Here is a 23,547-nt window from a genome sequence, read left to right as displayed (position 1 = left end):
CAATTTAGAAGAGAGAGCTAGCCAGTAATAGCTTGAGCCATTAGCCAAGCAATTATATTTAATATTAGCCTCTAAGTGATTATTTCATAAGCGGCTGTGGAGACTGACGGGCAGGAGAGAAACCAGTCCAGCGGTATCAGGCAAGACTGAGGAAAATTCTAGCTACACTCAGTTAGGGTTTCTATTGCTTTGAAGATACCACGACAGTGGCAATTCTTATTAGGAAAACATTTAATTTGGGTGACTGGCTTACAGTTTCAGAGGTTCAATCCATTTTCATGGCAGGGAGCATGGTGGTGTGCAGGCAGACACAGTGCTGGCTACATCTTGATCAGAACTGTGGCACTGGGAGTACCTTGAACATAGGAGACCTCAGAGCTCACCCCCACAGTGACATGCTGCCTCCAACAAGGACATAGTTACTTCAACAAGATCACATCCTAATAGTGTCACTCCCTTTGGGGGCCATTTCCTTTCAAACCACCCCAGTCAGTCCTCTGGCTCTTCTCATTGTTCTACTCTTTCATTCTTTAGATGGAAGACTTTGAGACCAGAACAACTGAGCCAAGCTGCTACAGCATCTGGTGGCCCTTCATCCATCTGACCAGAGGACCATATGCCCTGCTTCATGCAGGTATTTTGAGTAGAAGATTTCAAAGAAAGAGAATCTCTTTTGAGGGTAATGGGATTCCAGTACACCTAGGAGTCAATGCCCTCTGTATCCCAGCTCCAAGGTTCTTAGTTTAATGGCACGGCATATTCCATGTAGCACTTGGCCATGGCTTTCTGCCCAAGAAGCAGCACTGACTTCTCTCGGTGATTACTTGTTCCCACTTCACGTGGCTCTTAGTGAAACAGTAATCTGAGAAATAACTGAGCTCTTCCTTGGGGGTCGATAGCATTGACTTGGTCCAACTGCTGCCAATAAAGCAAGCTTTACCATTCAAAAGGAAGACAAGTCCGTAGGCCAGCATCCCCAGCAGCAAGGAAGAGAGTAGGAGGACTTTGCCCTTTTGCAGCCCACTTTTGAAAGAGGGAGTATCTTCAAAACACTCCTTTTTACAGTGCACACCCAGGTTTCCCCTTTCTCTGGAATTGGATCATAAGTCGCTGAAAAACTGGACTATCATGAACCCTTGATGACAGGAATGTCAACTGAGAGCGGCTTTGCCTCACAGGGGAATTTTACAACATCTGGCAATGCCTTTGGTCATTAAACTTGTCAGTAGCTAAGGCGTTTACTGGCATCTAATGGGATTGTTTCTCGGAGCTCCAGAGGCAATGCGGCCCTACCGATGCCTTTTTAGACTTGGCCTCTAGCACCATAAAATAAGAAATGTATATTGTTTTAGGTCAGTAAGCTCCTGTTAATTTGTGACAGCAGAAATAGAATATCCAGACACAGATTAACACTGAGAGATGCATACAACTTGAGTAACATAAGGGCATAAGGAATGAGACCTGGACCCAAACAGAAGGTTTGGGTCCTAGCTGGGTGTCGCTGTGATTCGACACCTGTTTCCATTCCAAAACTCACACTGGAACTTACTCTCCATGGCAACCTTAAAAGGTGAGACATTAGGAAGTGATGAGCCTGGAAGAGCTTCCCCACCAGTGTGTAGAGGGCATCAGCATTTCAGAACAGGCGTGGTGACTAAGCAAGTCCTTTTGGTCCTCTACTATGTGTACCATGTGAGGACGCAGCAACAAGATGCCAAATGGGTTAACCAAATACAATACTATCTTGATCTCAGGCTTCCTAGTTCATAGAACAGTGAGGAATAAAGTTACATTATTTATAAATTACCCCATCTTGTGTATTTTGATAACAAAAGTATGAAATTACTAAGATAGGCTCTAATGTAAGAGTTATTGCCATTGTTTTATACTGAGATAGGAACCAAACTTTAAAAAAAGATTCATTTATTTTGTGCATGGCTTTTTTATTGTCTATGTTTGTCTGTGTATTATGTGCATGACTGGTGCCCATGGAGACCAGAAGATGGTATCATATCCCCTAGAACTGGAGTTACGGGCTGTTGTGAGCTGCCATATCAGTGCTAAGAATCAACCCCTATCCTCTGCCAGAGCAGTCAGTGTTCTTAACTGCTGAGTCGTCTCTCCAGTCTGGGCAATCTGACATTTTTAGGGAATTGTTACACATGTGTTACTTTTGGATATATGTATGAGTCAAAGTTCACTGAAGGAAACAAAACCAACAGATCGATGTGTGTATCCTTTTTTTAAAAAAAATTAAAGAGAAGATATGGTTTTTTAATATTTATTTATTTATTGTGTATACAATATTCTGTCTGTGTATATGCCTGCAGGCCAGAAGAGGGCACCAGACCCCATTACAGATGGTTGTGAGCCACCATGTGGTTGCTGGGAATTGAACTCAGGACCTTTGGAAGAGCAGGTAATGCTCTTAACCTCTGAGCCATCTCTCCAGCCCCTCGATGTGTGTATTCCTATTTTAATGAAGTGGCCTACATCATTGTGGGGGCTAGCAAGTCTGAAGTCTTTAATGTATACTGTCTGATTGGAAAGTCAGGTAGGAGCTGCCTTGTAAACTTAAGGCTGTAGGCTAATTGTGAGCAGGCTATCTAAATGGTACTCTTGAAGAAAAGTACTTTAGAAACCATCTCTTTAGGTCTACAGTCAAATGGGCAAGAGTCCTTAGACATTCCGAAGGGCAACTTGCTTCTTTAAGAGTCTACTGACTTAAATATTAATCACAAAAGGACACCACCACCCGTTCAAGTTGGCACATTGTCACAGTGAACATTTATAACAGGGAAATTATAATAATGGAATTATTATAATAATTATGGATATTATAATAATTATAATAATAGTTATGGACAGACTTTTAAATATGTTCATCAACTTATTTTACTAATATTTAGGGCATGTTCCTTAATTTAGAGCCAATGGACTGCTAAAGGGAATAACACTGTTTTCTTCTCTCCAGGTGAGACTAGAGGAGTCATAAGATCTTTCCCAAATATATGCAACATTTTGGATGAAAATTATGTGTGTATATTTTTTATAAGGAGAAGTCTGATTTTCACCTTTTCTCATGAGAGTCACAAGGGTCTGAGTCAGACCTGGAAAGGTCAAGGAGATACTAGATGCTATAGACGGATCTGTGTACAGAGTGAGCCCCATTTAACATTGAAGGATAGGATACCACATGTCAAGTCACATGAGCAAGTCACCCTCCAACAGAAGTGATGGACACAGTCACTCCTCTAGCAGAGTGTACCTAGCCTCTGTGATATCCACAAGACTCATCACAACAGTATAGTTACAAGCCGAATCCCAAAGAAAATCGAACTAAAGGACAGTCTATAGCACTGACTAATATACTCCAAACTAACAGAATCATAAAACCTGAGAAACTATCGAAGATTTGAGGTGATTACGAAAACATGGAGACTTAAACATACATGGAATTGTGGGCTGACTTCTTGAGCAGAAGAAGGGAAAGCCGACAAAATCTTGGTAGAGTCCACAGTAGGTTGTAGTATACTAATATTAATTTCTTATGGTTTGTGTGTGTGCAGCCCTGTGCACATGTGTGGGCGCACAGGTGTGCACAGTGCATATGGAGGCCAGAGTATGAGCCCAGGTATTGTTCCTCAGGTGTCATCCACCTGTTTTGTGAGAACGAGATTTGCAGTATTGAGTATTGCAGAGATGTGGAGCTTTCTACGTAGGCTAAGCTGGCTAGGCAGGGAACCACTGAGATTTGCCTGTTTCCACCTCACCAGCCCTGGGATTATAAGCATGTGACATATGGCATTCTTTACATGGGTTCTGGTGATCAAACCTAAGGCCTCAGCTGACTTGTCTGCCTAGCCCCAGTTTATTAGTTTTGACAACTGTCCGTCATTCACAATGTGTGTGGCTTAAAGGAAACTGGGCAAAATGTATATGGTGGCTCCCTGGTTTACTTTTGAGAATCTGTAGTTTATATAAACTTATTCCAAAAGTAATTTAAAATTTTAAGCATGTTCAGAAAAGCAATTTTGGGCAGTGTCACACAAGAAAATTCTTTTTCTATGGGTCATGGGTACTTCCCCAAGCCTCACAATTAGATGACTGAAAATGCCTGTATTCTAATTTTCCTTTCAGAGAATTCCCAGCTATTCAGGAACCTATGAAATTCAGCTCTATGGGTATCATACTAGGATGAGGAAGTCTTCGAAAGAGGGGACACAAGCACTCTCTCTTAGAAGTGATACTCTCTGGTTGTCAATCAGATCAACTAGCATTAGAACCAACTGTACCAACGTCAAAAATGTGAGCTATGCATCTTCCACTGAGAAGTGGTTTATCCTAGGGGCCAAAGTCAACCATCTAGTCCAAGGCTCAAAATGAGACCTGCATCCTAGTCCAAAGCTCAAAATCAAACCTACACCCCCTAGTCCCCAATCCTTCCATCCTTTTCCTTCCCACTGTTGCTCTGGTCTTTGGTCCTCTTAGCCACTAGCTCTCCCACAAAGACTCCAGCAACACCATGTTTGCTGGAGACAATACAGCTGACTGCTGATACCTTGGCACCCTGATTGCTGTTTTTAATGACTTGACTATTTCTACATTTTTTAATTTATTAATTATGTATACAGTGTCCTGCCTGCACGTATCCCTGCAGGCCAGAACTGGGCACCAGATCTTATTACAGATGGTTGTAAGCCACCATGTGGTTGCTGGGAATTGAACCCAGGACCTCTGGAGGAGCAGCCAGTGCTCTTAACCTCTGAGCCATCTCTCCAGCCCTTTCTACAATTTTTTTAAAGGACATTTCTTTTCCCTTTGATGTTATTAGATAAAACCCATGGCATAGTCTCAAAGTCATAAGTAAATAAAGCATAACCCTGACTCCAGATATGAGCCTTACCAGTTCTTCAGCATGTCAACAGAAGTCTCCATTCTGTGTGACTAATTGTTCTTAAACATCCATTTGATTTCCTGACCTTTCCCTTATCAGGTGGTAGTTTAAAGCCCCTTGAAACAGGAATTGCTACTTTTCTTTTCCTATGTGAAACAAGCAGTATATATTCTGTGTTTGTCTTTCAACTCTTAGGGCCTTTCCTTTTCTAACTTAATTTTTATTTTGATTTTGTATTGAGCTTCAAGTTCCTCTGGTCAACAGGACTCTGACCTGGTTGTCAACTTCTTTTTGTAGTTAACAATTGTCACTGGGAACTTTGCCATACAAAGCACAAGTCCTCTGCTGACAGCTACAATGTTTACAGCCAGAATAAGAGCAAAGGCTGATGAATGCATCCTCTTCCCTCTTCACACCCTTCCGGTGGTTTCTATAGTAAGTAAACACTTTCACTTTAAACAGGTGGACTGCCCAAGTCACAGAAGGTTGATTAGTAAGGACACACTTAGACTGAGGAAGATCTGTTTTTCTTTTTTCATTTCTCTTCTGGGACTGGAAAAGAATTATGTCCTTTTATATTGTACATAACCAGTTTTTCCTTCTTTCAATGCTCTCTAGAAGTGGCTCTTTCTGTCAGGGTCTCAACTCAGTTCCTTTATCCATTTTGGTCTATTTCTGGATGCACTCAATATAGGGGAGGCGCTGTGAGACAATGGTTTGTACCCTGTAAAAGTTTGTCACTTGTATTGGTTTAATAAAATGCTGATTGGCCAGTAGCCAAGCAGAAAGTATAGGCGGGGTGACCAGAACAGGAGAATTCTGAAGAGAGGAAAGGCTCATCACCCAGACCAAGAGGAAGCAAGCTGAGAATGCCTCGCTGATAAAAGGTACCAAGCCACGTGGCTAACACAGACAAGAATTATAGACTAATTTAAGATGTAAGAATTATTTAATAAGAAGCCCGAGCTAATAGGACAACCAGTTTATAATTAATGTAGGCTTCTGTGTGTTTCTTTGGGACTGAATGGCCATGGACTGGGCAGGACAGAAACCTCTGTCAACAGGGAGGTGAGAGAGAAACTAAGCCAGAGGTGCCAGAGAGATAGCTCAGTAGTTAACAACACTGATGCTCTCGAAGAAGAGCTTGGCTTGCTTCCTACCTATGTGGTGGCTCATAGATATCTATAACTCCAGTTCCAGGTCATCTGATGCCTTCTGGCTTCTGCCGGCACCAGGCATGCACATGGTGTGCATATATATATATATATATATATATATATATGTGTGTGTGTGTGTGTGTGTGTGTGTGTGTGTGTGTGTGTGTGTGTGTGTGTATGTAGGCAAACACTCAACACAGTCAAGTAAATGTGTGTGTGTGTGTGTGTGTGTGTGTGTGTGTGTATAAAAGAAAGCCAGAGAGGAAAGCCAAGGACCACACCGCTGATATGACAGTGTTATTCCACAGTGCCCTCTATCACGCCCACTTCATGTCTCCTAACTTCTGTGTTACCACTGTGGTCCAGAGAAAGGCTAAAGCTGGGGATGCCGCTTATTTGGTTCAGTCCTTTCTTATCTTGCCTGAGATCTTAGTTGTATCCCAGACACTCCCACAAACTGGGTGTTATATTACATGCCTGTAATCCTTGTACCCGAGAGAAATTACAGAGGTTCAAGAGTTCACAGTCAGCTACATCAACATGGTGAGTTTGAGGCCAAACTGTGACACATAAAACTTTGTCCCCACGAAATATAACAGCAATAAAAGAGAAGAAGAAGAAAGAATGAATAAAGAGGTGGCTAGCCCAGATTTCCTGTATGAAAAGGGAGGTGAGGAAGGCAAACTCACTCCAAGATTTCTGACCCAAATGTGACAATTCCTAGCTAGCTGTTAGCTTATTGTTCCGGTAGCACTTTCTCTTCCATGCGTCGGCTCACTCATTTCATGTCTGGTGGTTCAGCTTCCGGCCCCACTCCACCACTCCATGCCCATCCTGTTTTCTTTTGCACTAACGCTAGTGGCTTGACAGGTGAATCACACTGTTATCGTTAGGGAGGGACTGCAAGGCATTGGCAATGAGGAAAGACATGTTTCTCATCCCTCGAGCTGTAATTCTGCCACTTACCTTGGTAATCCTAAAAAATGCATGCACTGCTTTCTCTTGATTCACGGTTGCTGTTTTTGGTCTCAATGTATAGACCAGGCTGGCCTTGAACTCACAGAGATCTGCCTGCCTCTCCCTCCTCTGAGTGCTGGGATTGAAGGCACAACCTACTATGCCTGGATTTCATCCATGTTTTTATTTGTAAATAAAATGTAATTTTATTTGTAAGTTATCTACGAGCTTCTTAGCCATTCCATCTTTTCAATATATTCCAAAGTGAAGATATCTAGTAGGCAAAGTTCAAGGAGAAGATAAGCCTGATTGTTTAAATCTGGGAATTGGCAGTATTTATTTGAGATATATATATTGAATGGCATGACCAGTGCTATAATTTAGGCATCTCTCTTCTTTCTTTACTGTAAGGTCACTGCCCATCCTTTTCCTGTGTATTGAACCCAGGGCTTCTGTTTGCTTGGCACACTTTCTATCATGGAGCTACAGTCCCAGTATTCCTATAGATTCAATCATGAGTACCTGCCAAAGGTCTATGAGTTACAAGGCTTGATTCTGTTGATAGAATCCTGTGCATGCAATCCTGACAACCTGAGTCTGGTCCTTGGAACCCCCAGTAGACTAGAAGCAACCCCTAAAAGCTGTCCTTTGACTTCGGCACGTCCCTGTGGCAGGCATGTGTTCAAGAGCTTCACCACCAAGCTATGTCCTAGGTCACCTTTTATTGTAAAATTAATTTTTCAGGTATTTTGTAGAACTGGTGTCAATTAAAGCTCAATTTCATTTCCACTTAAAAATGAATGTTTTTATAAAAAAATATATACAATCAGAAACTTTCATAGCTTTCTTCTCACACATGACCTGGAATATTAGACTCTTTACTTAGCAGGGTTCAGAGATATAGCAATCCAATAGCTGAGTCCTGTGCAATGCAGGTCTTAAGCTTTACTGCAGACTGCCAAATTGCTCCGCAAAACACAATGAGTTACTTTGTGAAGTGCAATATGCTACTCTGCAGGCAGTTTTTGAAAGAGTTCCCGTTTCATCACAGTCTTTCTGAAACCTCGTATGACCTGTCTTTACTGGTGTCTTCTCCCCCCACGAACCACCTCCTTCGTTACTTTATTAGATGAGAAACCCCAGTAACTTACCATACTACAAAACTTTGACCCCTTGGCTCCTGGAGGATAAGCTATAAAAGTTTCACTAATTGACCAATAATTAAGTATGCATCTAACCACTTATTTTCCTGAACCCTCGTAGATGTTGTAACCACACGAAGGTAAGACGCCTTCTCTGAGGTGCCACTAAGCTGTAATATGCTAACACCTGCCCATGGCACATAATAGAAGTAAGGCCTTCGGTCAATATTTGCTGAATGTCATATCACCTAACAGAAATACAACTTAATGTCCCTCTTAATCCCACCTCTTTTTTCCCTTCTCTTACATATTTAACCAGGTCTTATCAGTTCTCCATCTCTTGTCTTTAATATCCCTGGCCTCCCGGCATTCCCACTTCCACTGCTGCCAAACCACTTGTGGCTATCTAGAGCTCTACCTTTGCTTCCCATACCCCACTCCACAGCCTTCTCTTTTCTTTCGGCCCACCTCCCATATGGTCACTAAAGTTATTTTTCTGGCATTGAGGACATTCCATTTATTTAAAACATATCAACAGTATGTGACCACTTGGTTTTTCCTAGTTTTGTTTCAACTGATTTTTTCAAATTCATCTCTTAATCCTTCTTCTCATCAAACATTCCTTTCCTCTGTCTCAGCCTGGAGGGAATCAGGCTATTCATCATCTTTTGACTTTCTGGATACTCCTTCCATTTTATGTAACATTCTACATGTTCAGCTTCTGCCCAGAAAACACATCTCTGACAGTGTGCTTACTCACCCTTAGCTAATCCCTCCCTTCCCTTCCTTCCTTGAGTCCCTTACACCCTCCTCCTGCATGCTCCCATTGGGTTTCCTATTGACTCTTCTTTTGGTACTTGCATTTTACTGTGTTTGTCTCCTGCAATTGACCAAGCTGTTTGATAGAAATACAATGCAAGCTATTCATAATTTGAATTTTTTTAATAGCTACATTTAAAGAGGGTGAAAATGATCTAACAACATTTTTACTTAATATTATATGAATCGAATATGAAATTAATACAACTTACTTTAAATTCTTCTTAAGACTTTTTTCTCTGTATTAAAGCACAAACCCAGTCTGGACCAGCCTTAATTATGTACTTAGTAATTCCCATATTTGACAGCTAGTGTGAGTTTCAGGAGAAATCATATCTTGATCACTTTTGTATTCCCATGGGCTGGCATTGCAACAAATGCTGCGTGCTTGTTAGATGACTATCAGGATACAGATAAAGCAGCTAAAGTTGATTGATCACTATGGGAATAAAGTGATCACTGTGGTAAAGAATATAAATATTTATCCCTTTCCATATCAGCGTATGGTTGGCTGATATCCAGTGGTCACTAACTAGCTGTTAGGTAATTAGGGAGTTTAGAGCAAGTCATTTAGAGTCTCCTACTACCAAATTATTTACTTGTGAAATGAAGTAAAGAACAGGCACAGTAACTTTAAGGCCAACTCTGAACCAGGTCGGCTGTAACTAAATGTGGACCTTGAGAGCCGTCTTCAGGACTCCAGAAGGAGAAGGTGCCTGCGGGGCCAAGGCTATGTGGTCGACAGATAAATGTTTTAGAGTTGGACACAAGTGGGCAGAGTTCATGACTCAGTTATGTGGTCGTAGGGGGACTGGGTTAAATTCCTCTATATTTTGTGCCCTTGTCAGTAAATGCAATTAGTAATGCAGGGTGGGTACATTCTTGTTGTGGGGCTTAAAAAATATCACCTCTTAGTTACCTGACATACTACGGAAAACAGAAGATACCTGGATTTTAACCTCCCCCCCCCCCATAATTTAACAAACACCTTAGTCTTCCAGGTGCTAGAAATTGCTTGTCAGTGGTAAAAGATTCTAAGTTTCACAACACCCTTACGAGGAGGGACATTAAATTATTTTCCGTTTTAGTTTCAAGAAACTGAGGCTGAGTTTACTTGCTTGCTCCAGATCACACAAGTCATAAGAAGAGAGTCATGATTCTACACCAGGAGTCAAGTATTCAAATCAGAGCCCATAGTCAGTGTGCTCCACTTTCTCATGCCAACCACTGCCAGTTTCTGTATGCTGTGGTACAGAGAAACTATACTCAGGACAATAAGAGATTGCAAACGAGACAAATGTGTTTCATTTCCTTGAACAACAGCCATACCTTTGTAGACACTTTTTTTTTTTAGCACATAGGTGTGGTTGGCTGCTTGAAGTTTCTCCAGCTTAGGGCCTTTATTTGCAAATGTGCCTGAGAGAAAGCCTTACCTCACAGGCTCAAGGTGTGCCTGCAAAACCATAGCCACTCAGGCTGCTTTCAGAAGGAACACTATGCAAAGAAAGGAAGCGGGCAGGTCAGAACCTGCGGTGCCCTTTGACGCAGGTTTTAGAGTCAAGATGGCAGACTGGTGGTTCTCATCTTTGGGCATCTGGGGTAGTTCCATTCTGGCTCAGATATAAAGGTAGTAAGTCCCCAAGAAAGAAAGAAAAGAAAAGAAAAGAAAAGAAAAGAAAAGAAAAGAAAAGAAAAGAAAAGAAAAGAAAAGAAAAGGAAAGGAAAGGAAAGAAAAGAAGAAAAAGAAAACATTTCCCAGGTCTCAGGGTACTGCTGTTCCATTGCTGCTGCGCCAAGATGAGATCCAAACCGTGATAGTCACACACACAAGACAAGGCTCGGGTGACCAGATGTGCAAAGAGACTGGCCAACAAGATGACTTCATTTCATAACGATGATTGGAAAATTGAGAACAGATGCTATCTAAAGAAACAGTACAAGCACTGTGCTTAGGCAGGTGTGGCAACACATGCTTGTTCATCTCAGCACTTGAGATGCTGGTGCAAGAGGATTTCAAGTTTAGATTCTAGCTTGGGCTACACAGTGAGACCCTGTCTCAAAAACCAGTTCATGAAAAGCAGCAGTAACAACAAAGTACTTTTGTTTTCTTTTTCTTTCTCAATGCCTATGAGCTAGGTAACCTTTATCAACAATTGAGCTTTCTCAAACTTGTGACTGCTTTTTACCTAAGAAATTTTTTATACAACCCTGAGAACATAGGTATATAAAACAAGTATATAAATCAAACTGTTGATAATAAGTGATAAATTTTTGGAAACAATCTGTGGTGTATATACATAATTATACCATTTGTTACAGACAAAAGCAAATTTCTGTTCTAATGACACTAACGAGACGGACACATTGGTTTCTTTTTACATGAGGAATTAAAGCTTGACCATTTGATACTGCAGCATGCAGAGGATCTTTAACATTGTACAGGGTTGACTGACATCTGTGTGACTGTCAATGCGGAGAACACCATTATACAGAAATATTTTGCACAAGACAGCAGCTGTTGGTTAGGGTCATCCCTGGAATTGTTGGAAATCCTACCCTAATCCCAAACCAAAATTCATTTAATGGTTCTCCATGAAATTCAAACAACTTAAGCAAAAAAAAAAATTAAATCAAACATTTTAACAAAACACAAAAATATATTAATTTAATACAAGGTAAAGAACCACGTTGTGAACATTTCAGGACTTTAATCCTACACAGTTAAACGAGTAAAGTTGCTATATGATCAGAAAGCTCTGTGTGTTTAGTCAATTCATAATACACAACAGTCTTGAATCTGAACTGGTGTTTCAGGCAGAGTTCACTGGCCTTGTGGGTTGTGTGTGTGTGTGTGTGTACATATGTGTATATAGGTATGCTGTGTTTGTATGCATGTGTGTATACATGTGTGGTGTATGTGTGTGTGTATATATGTATGGTGTGTTTGTATGCATGTGTGTATACATGTGTGGTGTGTGTATGTGTGTGTGTATATATGTATGGTGTGTTTGTATGCATGTGTGTATACATGTGTGGTGTGTGTATATGTGTATATGTGTGGTGTGTATGTGTGTGTGTGGTATATGTGTGTGTGTTCAAGGCAAGGCTTCAGTGAAGTCATGAGATATAGCACAGGTGAGCACACCCAGAAACCTTGGTCCATGACTTTGATTTGGAATTAATTTTTGGTTGTTTCACGTTCAGAAATGTTTTACTGCTGCCTGAGTTTCTGTGACCCCCACATTCAGTTATGTGACTCTTCCATATGGGGATGAATGAGAACTCCTGGAAAGAAGCCACATCTGCTGGGTCCAGTTGCTTCTAACTGTGGAGAGATTAGAGCGGGGAGGCCCAGGGGCTAACTGCACCTTACCTAGAGCTAGTTTTAGTCTTCCCATCTGCCAGCAGCCATTCCTTGCCCGCCTCTGTGTCAGAACCGACATCCTGTGCCTAATAGACAAACACCTTGGGCGTCTGTGATCTTAGCACCAACCCCAAAGCTAAGGACGTCATCAGATAGCATCCTGGGCCTACTGAAAAGCATCCCCATCCTACTGTACTTGTCCCTCTGGTGTAATCACCAAAGTGTTTTAAATTTGCCCTGACTGACGACTTTCTTCCGCAAAACTATAAAACTTCACGAAACTGCTTCCATATTGGAACCTAAAATCTGGGTTTATCTAAATCTGTGTTTCTAGCCCAAGGTCACTCAAAATGCCTCCAGTATTACCATTTCTTACTCCCTTTAAGACAGCAGCTGTGTTATTTGTGTGCACAGGGTCATGACTCACAGTTAAGGAGCTGGGAGTTAGAGGAGATCAGCTGAGAACCAGTCAATGATCAGAACACAAAGAGGGTTTTAAAGAACCAGGAACCCAGCAGTTCCACGATGTCTCCACTTAGACTAAGCCTTCAGATGAAAACCAAACATCTTTTACAAGTCTCAGAAACACCCAAGGCAGATCGTGGGAAATGAGGAAATGAAACCGAGGGGATCTGTGTATACTTGCTCGAACTGGCAGTTGGTAGGCCAGAGAGAACGTTAGAAAACTGACAGAGTGTCTTCGTTGTTCATGTTTTCACTACCAGCCTTTAAATACTTTTCAAGGGGATGTAATTGAGTAGAAGAGTATTTGCCTAGCACACTGCAAGGTCCTGGGTTTGATCATCAGACACACGTGCACACACGCACATGCATACATGCGCACACGTACACACGCTCACACACACACACACACACACACACACACTAAAGCTGACCAATTCTGGGTGTCATGATTGGGTACTGGATAAGGAAAGACTCAGTAAATGAGCTGCAGGGAATAACTGCCATAAATAGAATTTAGTTCACCTTTAGTAAAGTTGCCTGGAACTGAGTGAAGAGCTCTGGTGCATTTTAGGTTCTGTAATGACAACTACTGCAACTTCAGTTTTGTCAAACAGTTTCCCCTAACGCATAACAGCTGTCTTCAAGTTGTCATGGATGCTGCAGCTAAGGCAGGATAGAAATACTTACGAATCTCAAGACTTTTACGAGGGACATGCATATGAATGTAATGAACACACACACACACACACACACACACACACACACACACACTGGTTTAATCTTGTCACGGAAAAGGCATATGGAGCATAGTAATGTAATTTATGCTATTTGTCAATAAACTTGAATGCCAACCCCATTTCTGCCAGCTAACAGTTGTGCAGTTTGGGGCAGGTTATTTGTTTCACTGAGTCTCAGCTTCTAAGAAACTCACAGGAAAGTTTTAGCTGCTAGGGAGAACAGGGTAAAGACCTCACTAGAACTATGTTTCATAAGACATTGACAGGAAATATATCATGAGCTGGAAAATGACACATGCCATAAGTACTTTCTCAGGTCAGGGATAGTATTTGTATAAAATTGTTTGATTTTGCTTGCTTTCTCTTCTTCCTTCCTTCCTTCCTTCCTTCCTTCCTTCCTTCCTTCCTTCCTTCCTTCCTTTCTTTCATTTCTTCCTTCCTTTCTTCCTTCCTTCCTTCCTTCCTTTTCTTCCTTTCTCTGTTTCTCTCTCTTTTCTTTCTCTTTCTATCTGTCTTTCTTTCTCTCTTCCTCTCTTTCTTTTTGCCCTCTTTTATGTATGTGTGTATTTGGTACACAGGATCTTGTCTGTGGCACACACTGGTGTGTATGTGTGTGGTGGAAGAGGCATCTTCCTTGATTGCTCTCCATTTTATTTATTGAGGAAAGTTGTCTTTGCTAGCTAGAGTTCTTGGATTCTGGCTAAAGCAGCTACCTAGCTTGCTCTAGTGATTCTTTTCTTCTGCCTTCCCAGTGCTGAGATAACAGGTTGCTGTCACGCCTGCCTGGCTTTTTTCTCTTAAAAATCAAATAAACAAACAACAAATTCCCCAAACAAGGTTTCGGGGGATCAAACTCCAGTTTTCACACTTGCACAGCTGTAGTGTGGAGCTCGGCGGGCAGGCCTGCTTTTTGTCCCGCCCGGCTCCCTCTTGGTTAGCTTTACCTGAAATAATTACATGGAAACTGTATTCTTTTAAATACTGCCTGGCCCATTATTTTCAGCACTCACATCTTGCTTTAACCCATTTCTAATAATCTGTGTAGCACCACAAAGTGGTGCCTTACTGGGAAGTTTCTAGCGTACATCCATCTTGAGCTGGAGCTTCATTGCGTCTGGCTTCTCTCTGAGGAGAGGCACGGTGGTCTGTCTAACTTAGGAGAGGCGTGACATCTGACTGAGCCATCTACCTCACTTCCTTCTTCCTGTTCTGTCTACTCCACCCACCTAAGGGCCAGTCTATCAGATGGGCCAGGCAGTTTCTTTATTAATTATCCAATGAAATCATCAGATAGATAGAAGACACACCTACATCATTTCCCCTTTTTCTGTTTAAACAAAAAAGAAAAGCTTTCACTTTAACATAGTAAAATTACATATAACAAAACAGTTATCATGCAAAAATTACAGTTACAATATTTATATCTACTTTATCTTTTATCATAACAAAGGAAAACAACTATAACTATCTATCTATTCTTCAGCTCCATCAAAGACTCCAGAAGAACACAATATTACCTAAGTAAATAAGAAATATGCAATTTCCATATAACTCTAGAAATGATAGAGACATCTTGCTGCCTGGACAGTCACCCAAAGTTCTTTTGTATTGTTGGGGCATCTATCTTCGGCCTATAGGCCCACAGTATCCAGCAGAGTTTTCCATGAAGCAGGAAATTTCAAAGACAGTTCAGTCACTATCTGCTGTGTCCTGCAGAATGTCTCGCAGACTCTTTCATGAATCAGGAACCCAAAGAGATCATCTCACCTCTAGGCAAGTTCAGCAGTCCTCTCTCTGAGGGTTCTCTGTGTCCAGTTTATGCAATAGTCCAGGCAAGAGCAGTTTCTTGCCCAAATGGCTATCAAACTCAATAAGGAGCCTCTTCGATGCCCATCTTCCTCTTGAAGTAGATTGGTGCTGCCAGGAGCAGACGTGTCTCATTGTCATGAAAAGCCTTAAGTTATTAAAACATTTAGTGGAATATTCTGTAGTCTTTGAAAGATATTAGGAATGCCTATCTAACTGAAATATATCTCTATATATCTAGAAAATCTAACTAACATGACTATAAGCTTTACTATTATCAATGATTATCCATTAACAACCTATATTTCTTAATTATACATTACATTTTTAAAATGAACTACACAATCACAATACCTTAATCAGTATCAAAAATACATATAACATATACATATAACAAAATTGACCTTAAATCTCTATCAATTAAGCAAAATCTATACCAATGGAAATTATTCATATCTATATCATATCCCCCGTTAAATGTAAAAGAACACTTATAAACAATATTTGGGAACATGGACGTAGTTATTTCTCTCCAAACTGCTTCCTGCTGAATGGGGACGCTGTTAATCAGATCTTTCATGGTGTAACCTGTGTGCCAGGTTCATCTCAGTCATCAGTTGGGTGAAGTAATTTTCTGAAGTTGTTCACAGCAACCTTTCAGGAGGGCGTGGTCTATCATACCATATTGGGATAGAAGCAATCCACAGTATCTCATCCTCTGTGAAAACAAAAGAAGAATCTCTTTTCCAAAGTATCATATCCTTAGATCCAAATTCTGAAGTCAAGGTATTTTCAAAATATCTATCTTGGATTAGTTCAGCAGCATGTGTAAACAAATATCTTTTAGCAGCTGTTGCTTCTTCCTCACCATTCAAACAATTCAAAGCGAGAATAATAGTATACAGTATCAAGATTCTCTGTGTATTTTCCATCTTTATGTGGCTTTACTTTAACCTCTATTTCGTTTATTTTTACTTTTACTTTTTGAGACAGGTTCTCTGTATATCTTTGTACTGGAATAACTCTGTAGACCAGGCTGTCCTTGAACTCCGAGATCCTTCTGCTTCTGCCTCCCCAGTGATGGGATTAAAGGTGTATGCTACCACACCTTGAACTCACAGAGATCTGTCTGTCTCTGCCACCCAGGCATTGGGATTAAAGGTGTCTTCTGCCACACCTTGAAGTCACAGAGGTCAATCCACCTCTGCCTCCCAAGTGTTGGGATTAAAGGTGTGTACCACCACAACAAACTACTTCCTTTTTTTTCTTTTTCTTTTTTTTTTACTTTTAAGAACTTTAACCTTTAGCCTGCATATATTTTTAACACAGTGTAAACCACTTAGACATTTTCTTCGACTTTGAATTTTTCTTTTACTGTATATCTCTCTTTCTGACTACATGAGTCTTTACCAAACAATATCAGTAGGACTAAAGCCGTGACTTTGGCGGCTAGATCCAGCCCATTCCCTAGCTTTCCAGCCTCATGGCAGAGGTACCAGCTGTAGCCATGTTTATCACCACAACTCTGTGGTGGTTCAAGGTCCCTGACAGCAAGCAAGCTACAACAGTGTTAAACAACACTCAAAAGCTCCATAGTCAGGACCGCCTGCTTGAAAGAGTCAGAGTTTGCCCTGGCAGAACGGCCCAGAAAGCTGGCATTTTAAAACGACACAGCTTTTTTCCTGCTACGGCTGAAAACTGAAAAGCATGCAGTTAATTTTCATCAACAGCATTTAAGTGTTTCATAGCCGAACCTCTTAAAAGAGCTGCAATGTTTTGCAGCTGAAGCTGAGTCAGGAAGTCTCTCTTAGATGAGAGTGCTTGCTTGCCAGACCCGAAAAATAGAGCTTTACTCTATTCTTTCCCAAACTTTCTCAAGCTTTCTGCGGATTCGGTTATCCACGTTGGGCACCATTCTGTAGTGTGGAGCTCGGCGGGCAGGCCTGCTTTTTGTCCCGCCCGGCTCCCTCTTGGTTAGCTTTACCTGAAATAATTACATGGAAACTGTATTCTTTTAAATACTGCCTGGCCCATTATTTTCAGCCTCTTACTCACATCTTGCTTTAACCCATTTCTAATAATCTGTGTAGCACCACAAAGTGGTGCCTTACCGGGAAGTTTCTAGCGTACATCCATCTTGAGCTGGAGCTTCATTGCGTCTGGCTTCTCTCTGAGGAGAGGCACGGTGGTCTGTCTAACTTAGGAGAGGCGTGACATCTGACTGAGCCATCTACCTCACTTCCTTCTTCCTGTTCTGTCTACTCCACCCACCTAAGGGCCAGTCTATCAGATGGGCCAGGCAGTTTCTTTATTAATTATCCAATGAAATCATCAGATAGATAGAAGACAACCCTCTTCCACATTATTCTTTCAGGTGGGGTATTTCAACTAAACCCAGAGCTCACTGATTGGGCTAGTCTAGCTAGCCAGCTTGCTCTTGGAATCCCTGCTCCAGAGTCTGAGGTCACAATTACAAGTGAACTGCCAAGTGTACCCAGCATTTATGTGGGTTTTGGGGATCCAAACTCTAGTCCTCTTATTTGATTGGTAGCTGCTTTGGCTGCTAAGTTATGTCCCAGAACTGAATGGTTTTTGGTATGTGTGTGGTGCCTACACGGTGTGAAAGTGCATGTGTATGTATGTGGTGTCTGCACGGTGTGAAGGTGCATGTGTACGTGTGTGGTGTCTGCACGATGTGAAGGTGCATGTGTGTATGTGTGTGGTGTCTGCGCGGTGTGAAGGTGCATATGTGTATGTGTATGGTGTCTGCACAATGTGAAGGTGCATGTGCATGTGTGTGGTGTCTGCACGGTGTGAAGGTGCATGTGTATTATGTGGTGTCTGCACGTTGTGAAGGTGCATGTGTATTGTGTGGTGTCTGCACGTTGTGAAGGTGCATGTGTATGTGTGTGGTGTCTGCACGGTGTGAAGGTGCATGTGTATTATGTGGTGTCTGCACGTTGTGAAGGTGCATGTGTATTGTGTGGTGTCTGCACGTTGTGAAGGTGCATGTGTATGTGTGTGGTGCCTGCACGGTGTGAAGGTGCATGTGTGTATGTGTGTGGTGTCTGCACGGTGTGAAGGTGCATGTGTATGTGGAGGCAAGGGGTCAACGGCAGGTGTCTTCTTCGATTGTCCATCCACCTGCCTTTTTGAGATATACTCTCATTAAATCTGGAGCTCATTGATTAGGCTAGGCTTGGCCAGTCAATGAACTCTCCTGATCCACCTGTCTTCACACTACCCTCCCTCAGGACTACAGATACCCTCTGCCATGCCTGGCTTCTTATGTGTAAGCTTGGACTCTGAACGCAGATCCTTATAATTGTGCCATAGGCACTTTGCCAACTGAGCCATCTCCCAGCGCAATTATATATTTTGGTGTTCATTTTTAACTAGATTTCCATGAAAGCAACAAACACTCGAGATAAGCAGCTTAAAGGGAGGGAATGTTTGCATTGGCATAATGTCTGGGGGGGAGGGGGTTGTCCACGCTACATTTAGACACATTCCTTCTGCCTGTGTCAAGACAGTATATCACGTCAGGGAGCATGCTTAAGCAACTCCTCATGATAGATGGGAAGCAGAAAAGATTGGCAAAGGAGGCAGTGCCCCAGTCCCACTGAAAACACACTTCTGATGACCTGAGACACTCCCCCCACAAGGTCCCACCTTCTAGTTTTGTACTGCTTTTCAAAGATACCAAATTGAGGGTCAAATTTTTCAAATATGAGCCTTTGAGGGACAACCCAGGTCCAAACTATCACAGTTTTCATACATTTTCTAGAGCAAAATTCTCCTTTGTGTCTTGTGAAAGCTAGTAACCGCTCAATTTCTATAACTAACAGATTTATTTGAATTCAGAATGATGGTGCATTATAGGGGGTTCTGATTATACAACATATCCCAGCCATGGCACTGCACCATTCTTGAGTCTGAATATTTTTTCCTTGTAATGTTTTATTTATTTATTTATTTTTTAATTTTTATTAAAAATTTCTGCCTCCTCCCCGCCTCCCATTAACCCCCTTCCACCCTCCACTCCCCCTCCCTCTCCTGTTCAAAGAGCAGTAAGGGTTCCCTGCCCTGTGGGAAGTCCAAGTTCCTCCCCGCTCCATCCAGGTCCAGGAAGGTGAGCATCTAAACAGGCTAGGCCCTCCCAAAACCAGTATGCATAGTAGGATCCAAATCCAATGTCATTGTCCTTGGCTTCTCAGCAGCCCTCATTGTCTGCCATGTTCAGGGAGTCCAGTTTTATCCCATGCTTTTTCAGTCCCAGTCCAGCTGGCCTTGGTAAGCTCCAAATAGATCAGCCCCACCATTTCAGTGGATGGGAGTACCCCTCGCAGTCCAGACTTCTTTGCTCGTGTTCTCCCTCCTTCTGCTCCTCATTTGGGCCTTGGGAGCTCAGTCCGGTGCACCAATGTGTGGCTCTGTCTCTATCTCCATCCATCGCCAGATGGAGGTTCCCTCACGGTCCTGACTTTCTTTCTCATGTTCTCCCTCCTTCTGCTCCTCATCAGGACCTTGGGAGCTCAGTCCGGTGCACCAATGTGGGGCTCTGTCTCTATCTCCATCCATCGCCAGGTGAAGGTTCTCCCAGATGTGTCTTCTGGTCGAGTCTGAATATTTTAAATCCTTTTCCAGAAAGCTCTTTGCTCATCGTGGGAAGGTCTCTGCCATGGGCACATGGGTTAGATACACATACATCTGAACCAAAATTGTTGTCAAGATTTATTTATGAGTGTTTGCTTGGCAGTATGTTTGTGCAGCACACACATGCCTGGTGTCTGAGGAGGCCATAAGAGTGTGTCCTTAGACATGGAGTTACAGACATCTGTGAGCCACCATGTTGATGCTGCCAACAGAATCCAGGTCCTCTGTAAAGAGCAACAGGTGCTCCTAACCAATGAGTCCTTTCTCTAGCATTCAAAACTATTGCTAAATCATAATGCAATCATTAAGCGATTACTTAAATAATGCCGTTGTCTTCCTCAGAATTAAGTATGAACTTTTGTAATTATGTACAGATATCCCTTAAAGGTATTTTTGTGTTAAAAATTTTGTGAAGAATGTATTTTCTAGAAATGGTGCCTGAATGCATACATACAGTAGACTGCCAAGCCTGAGCAGTGACTCACTCAGCTCCGTAGCTTTTGAGAAGATACTTCCAACTGCCCTGTGTTGGGTTAACCTCCGTGTACTCTTTCAGTCTGCTTAACATTGGAATTGTCTCTTTACAGCCATGCTCTGTGAGAGAGACTGCCACATTGAACTTTATATGCCCAGTTTAGTGATAAGTTGTTTAAATAAAGGCATTTATCAAAATTAAACATATTACTAAATGAATAAACATGACTATTATAACCTTTAGCTTACTCTGATGTACTTTCAGATTTATTATTCAGTACAAAGGGTCTCTCTCTCTCTCTCTCTGTGTGTGTGTGTGTGTGTGTGTGTGTGTCTGTGTGTCTGTGTGTCTGTGTGTGCACGCACACGCACACACAGCATACAGACAGGCTTTTGCTCTGTCTCTCTGGCTACCTTCTAACTGAATTCTTAAGCTTGAGTGCTCCTCCTCCCTTGGCCTCTCAAGTACCTGGGACTGCTGGGGATGTGGCTCATTGGCAGGGCGCTTGCTTAATGTGTCTGCAGGACTGCATCTAAGATAGTAGACTGAAGGTAAGCTGCTATTAGCTGCTCAGTGATCTGTGATCTTTCGAAACAACTGCACTAGACTGTGAATTCATGGAGAATAGAAGCCATGGAATTCAAGTTCATTTATTTCCTGGACTGCTTGGAGTTTCTGCCAGGGTGCAGCACCACGAGTGCTTTCATGCTTTCAGAGTCATAGGATCTCCCTGAGTGGGGCAGCAGTAGGAGAGCACAGAGCAGGCTCAGAGAGGGTTCAGTATTGAAGAAGAAGAAGCCAGAGGCCTTGGACTAGACTGAGGACTTGCTGCAATGAAAGCTTGCGAGTAAAACTGTGTGGGAGAACGTATGTGATACGCAGGAGGGAAAGGAGGAGGAGAGAGGTGGCACACACATGACACCGGGGCTGAAGACAGCTGTGACAGGTGTGAGGCAATGCTGCGGTGGATAGAGGAAGGGTTGGCAAGATTTTTCTAATTTTAAATTTTTAATTTTTGTATTATCATTTCCTGTGGAAGGGTTATAAGGGTGGAGGGCAGACACGGAAAGACTGGGAAATGAGTGGGATCCGGGGACATGATAAGAAATTCCCGAAAGAATCAATAAAATTATATTTTTAAAAAACAAGGCCAAGGATACATACATTTAAGGAGATCTATTCAGTTGTACCTAACTGTGTTTCTTTTAAAACAATGGACAACTGCTAGAAATGATAGACTCTTTACATGCTGTATGGGACCTGGGTAACAGTTTTTCTTTCCGTCCCCAGCTATTGACTCCTAAAACCAAATTACATCTGTTTAAAATGAGTAACAATAGGCCTTAGGAGGAGACCCCTTCCCACTCCCTGTAAAAAGGTCTCAGTACAAGAATGGGCTAATGCTGACCTCTTAGTGTCTTATAGTCTTAAAACGACATTTGAAAAGATGGTACCTGGGCATTCTTGCTAATTAAAATCTACACATATACTTGTTTGCTTTGACAAAATAAATATATTTTGCTATTGTGTATATGAGATATAATTATATATGATCTGTTTGTAATAACTAATCCTGTTTCCTAATTTCATAAGAGACTTAAAATTTTCATTGCCAAGGCTATAGACTTATTCTGTTAAACGAGAGTCAAATTTTGCTTTAGATGTAGCTTCCTTATGTCTCTGTGCCATGATACTAACTGCTGCTGGCTCTATGGGGTTCTTCTTAAGATATGCAAGTCTTTTTTTAAGATTGTAAAGTATTAGATATTTGTAAGTCTGTATGCAATTTCTGAAACAGATGTACTGTTGTTGTGTTTTTATAAAACCTTATAGTTAACTATTTTCTGTTAAATAGTTCTTTATTTATAAAGCTTTGTGACCCAGCTGTCTGCTAGCATTCCACAGAGGTACAGCTTCTGACAAAAGCATCTGAACAAGATTTGTGGGGTGAAGCCTCTGGCTGTGTGCAGCATGGTGAGTACTTTCATGCCACCAACAGGGATGGGCAATAAAACAAGCCCCAAACCCTCCAAAGGAAATCACCTGGCACCATCCAGTCTACCCTGAAAGCTCTAACTAGTGTGTTATTCGCAGGAGAAGCAGAATGGACTTCAGGTATGTCTGATCTGAAATCTACTCCTACCCCAGCTTGAGCCTAAGGTTCTTTAGGCGCTAACTCCTTGACATCTGTTCCTTCCTCCCCTCTTCCCCCTAGGAGGGATCAGATCATACCAACCAGGATGAAGGTTCTCCTAGCATCCTGGGACAATGGAGAACAGACCACCAGATGGTTAATCGGTGATGCCTTCAGAGAACATTGCTCAGAGATAAGTTGTCGGAACTAAAAGAAAGTCATACTGGGTATGGAGTAGGTACCTGCAATCCTAACACGTGGGAAGCTGAAATGGGATTTTAAGTTTGAGACCAGGGTGGGCTTTATGACTCCAACCCTGTCTCAAACCAACAAGACAGAGTTACCTGTGCCAGTCCTTTCAAAAGTAAGGGGTTATGTTTCAAAACAAAGGGGTTATGAAAAACACTTCTTGTGCCCAGCTATCTGGCACTAGATGCGCTCTAACCTGGCGCTCTCCTTGAATTTTATTATAATCGTTTCAGACACATTCCACCTCAAGACTGAGATTTTAAAACAAAAAATGGGGAACTTTTATAGACTTTGAAAAACCGAAGCTATTCTAAAGAGACACTTGTGTTTCTCAGACTGTTGAAACAATGGACCCAATAGAATTAGGAATTTCCCTAGAAATCTGACGCTGGAGAGGGAAAAAAAAAAAAAAAAGAGGCCAGTCAGAATGGGAACAAGTCTTCTAGAAAGACATTTCACAGAATTTTAACAATGTATCAGACCAAGTTACAGGATGAGACTGAAGTCCAGATAATGATGGGCCAATGGCGGTTGAGATCACACATTGACCAGGACACTGTCTCTCTAAACTTGAACCTCATTTCAGGACACTGACGACTGACCGGCGGTTCACTGGGTCCCTTTGTCTCTCTTCCCAATGTGGTAACGTTGAACACGCCTCCTTCTTTTGTTCTACATTATTAAAGCGT

Source organism: Arvicola amphibius, chromosome 1 (assembly GCF_903992535.2).
Source record: "Arvicola amphibius chromosome 1, mArvAmp1.2, whole genome shotgun sequence".
Taxonomy (NCBI): domain Eukaryota; kingdom Metazoa; phylum Chordata; class Mammalia; order Rodentia; family Cricetidae; genus Arvicola; species Arvicola amphibius.
Note: the sequence above shows the minus strand (reverse complement) of the source record.